This window comes from Callorhinus ursinus, unplaced genomic scaffold (assembly GCF_003265705.2).
Source record: "Callorhinus ursinus isolate GAN/ISIS: 27379988/994484 unplaced genomic scaffold, GSC_fseal_2.0 scaffold33, whole genome shotgun sequence".
Taxonomy (NCBI): domain Eukaryota; kingdom Metazoa; phylum Chordata; class Mammalia; order Carnivora; family Otariidae; genus Callorhinus; species Callorhinus ursinus.
Genome location: NW_027397095.1, coordinates 14,310,882 through 14,314,111, shown reverse-complemented (window position 1 = coordinate 14,314,111; position 3,230 = coordinate 14,310,882).

The following is a 3,230-nucleotide window of genomic DNA, read 5'->3' as shown; positions in this document are numbered from 1 at the left end:
GATCCCAGGGTCCTGGGATCGAGCCCCACGTCGGGCTCCTTGCTCGGTGGGGAGCCTGCTTCTCCCTCTCCCTCTGCCTCTCCCCCTGTTCATGCTGTCTCTCTCTCTCCGTATCTCTGTGTCTCAAATGAATACATAAAATCTTTAAAAAAATAAGAAAGAAAGAAAAGACCACTGAGGGGCAAGTAGAATAAAAGAAAAGAAGACTTGCCTCTAATAATACATCCTTGTGAAGTCTTAAGATACTGAGAATAAAGAGAAGATCCTTAAAGCTTCTAGAGGGGAAAAAAAAAAGTCTATCTGCAAAGAAATAAGAATCCTCATTGGCAACACTTAGATGCAAAAAACAAAAACCCACTAGAATAATATCTGTAAAGTTTGAGGGAAAATTACTTTGAACGTACAATTCTATATTATTTAAATATAAGAACAAAAATGGACTAAAAAGGCATGAAATTCTTCAGAAATTTCACCTCCCACTTACCTTCTCTGAAAAAATTAATTACTTGAGGATGTGCTCCAAGAATCAAAAAAAAAAAAAGAGAGAGAGAGATCCAAGAAAAATGAAGGGCTGGGATCTAAGAAGCAGAGACACTAACCCAGGATCATGATGAGAAAAATTCCTAAAATGGCAGCCGTGCAGGAGGGAGGCTTAGAGTCGGGACATGTCAGAGCATTTGATAAGCTGTCTATTCAAACAATGGGAAGATATCAGTCATATGGTGACAGAGAGACATATCTTTGGCAACAACAACAGAAAGAAGGATAATTAGAAACTCTAGGAAAAACAAACCTCCTCAAAAAGTCACGATCCACATATAAAACCATCTAAAATGTGGCCTGATTAAGCAACTGGTAGAGTGTAGGAAAAGAGAAACCATTTGAACTGGAAATCCTTGCTATTCTCCTTCGAATGGCTCAGGAATAAGGGTATAAGATTCCATCTCCTCCAGTGATCAAGTCACACACTGATTCTGCAATGACTAGCGTTGACAAAATGATGCGACTCTGAGAGCTAATGGCACAGAATGAACCTACAGACAAAGCACAAAAAACAGACACAGTTACAGAAGAAACTGTAAATATGAACACGATTTAAACTTTGACAATGTGAAACTAATCAAATAACTGACAGAAGTTGGGAGACATTTTCTCATTTTACAGAGTAGAGCCTCAAGAGGTAAGTATACATAGAAATGTAAGTACATTATGCAAAGAATTGAAGGTAAGCAATTGAGAAGCTCAAGAGGAAAGAGGGGATCTAAATTCCTCCACAGACATGAGGAGAGTTGATACTGCTTAAAGGAAATAAGCCAAGATTTTGAAGTAGAAGCCCCTCATTTAGAATTATGGAAATAACCAACAGAAGAACAAAAAGAAATCAGAAATGGTCAAAAGAGGCTCACATGTATCAAAAGATAGTCTAATGAGCACTGCAGGGGTAGAAGCAGGAAGAACCCTTGTATTTTTAATTTCATAACTCCCTTATTGTTTTTCCATTCATTCATTCATTCATTCACTCATTCATTCAACAGATACTTACAGAACATCTACTACTGTACCAAGCATTATTCGAAGCATGGGGATATAGGAGGGAGGCTTAGAAAGAATCAGTATGGGTCAGAGCATGTAACAAGTCATCTATTCAAACAGCTGGAAGAGATCAGCAACATGAGGACAGAGGCACAGATCTCTTTTGGCAACAAAGAAAGAAAGACAATCAGAAATTCTTTTTTTTTTAAGATTTTATTTATTTATTTGACAGAGAGAGAGACACACACACACAAGTGAGAGAGGGAACACAGCAGGGGGAGTGGGAGAGGGAGAAGCAGGCCTCCCGCTGAGCAGGGAGCCGGATGCGGGCTCGATCCCAGGACCCTGGGATCATGACCTGAGCCAAAGGCAGACGCTTAACGACTGAGCCACCCAGGCGCCCCAATAATCAGAAATTCTAAGAAAAACAAACTTCCTCAAAAAGTCATGATCCACATATAAAACAATCTAAAATGTGGCATGACTAAGCAATTGGTGTTGGGAGTCATTTCCTTCCAGAGAACTTCCTGCCCTCAGGGAACTCACACCGTGGGGGGGGGGGGTAAGCAATAAACAAGTAACTCTTCCTAAAAAAGATACGTACAAATAGTATTAAGTGCAATGAAGATTATAAGACAAGATAAATATATGCCCTTGAGTGATCACTCTGAAGAAGTGAAATTTGAACAAATATAAATACTTTTTTATATGAGAAAAGATAGGGGATTTTTTTTTAAGAGTTTATTTATTTGACAGAGAAAGAGACCCACACAAGCCAGAGAGGGAACACAGCAGGGGGAGTGGGAGAGGGAGAAGCAGGCTTCCTGCTGAGCAGGGAGCCCGATGTAGGACTCGATCCCAGGACCCTGGGATCATGACCTGAGCTGAAGGCAGATGCCTAATGACTGAGCCACCCAGGCACCTCAAGATATGGGATCTTGACACCTTTCTTCCCAGGAGGCTCCATGGCCCCTCTGCAAACTTACATACCTCCTCCCCAGCAAGCAGCTCCACAAACCAAGGAATCTGGGGAGAAGTGGCCTTTGTCAAACCACAAGACATCTTCTTACACCCTTACCCCGGGACAATGATTGCACCTCCCCTACATTTACTAGAAGGCCCTTTCAAGTGATTGTTCCCAGGACAAGGAACACCGACTCCAAAGTGACTTTCTGGGAAACACTCATGCGGCACTTTCTTCCCCCAGTGTTTCCCAAACCCAAGTCCAGCAGCACCAAGAAGAGGTCCCAGAGACACAGGATGGATGGGGGCCTCCTATGCAGGCACAGCCACCTACTCATCCCTGACAACAAAGTCTATATGCCAGTCCCATCGATGCTATGATGCTACCGTAGCTGGCGACCAATACCCTTTCGAAACACACAACATGAAGCACCTTGACTTCTGGTGGCCCATGACCGAGTCAACATTCGACACTACACAGAAGCATATTTTTGGCTACAGCAAGAAAAAAAGGCTAAAGCAGCTCAATAGAGCTACTCCACGACCCTCAATCGCCAAGTATTCCCAGGGGACCATTCCCTTATGTCTCTCCCAACATGGTCATAGCATAACAATTATGGAAGTCAACGCCTTCACGAGAATGGGCCACTTTCTTCCTTCAGCTGGGCCACTTTCTGCCCCAGTCATCTCTACTTTATTCTTCAGAGACAGAGGTGTTGCACCTCCACAGCTAG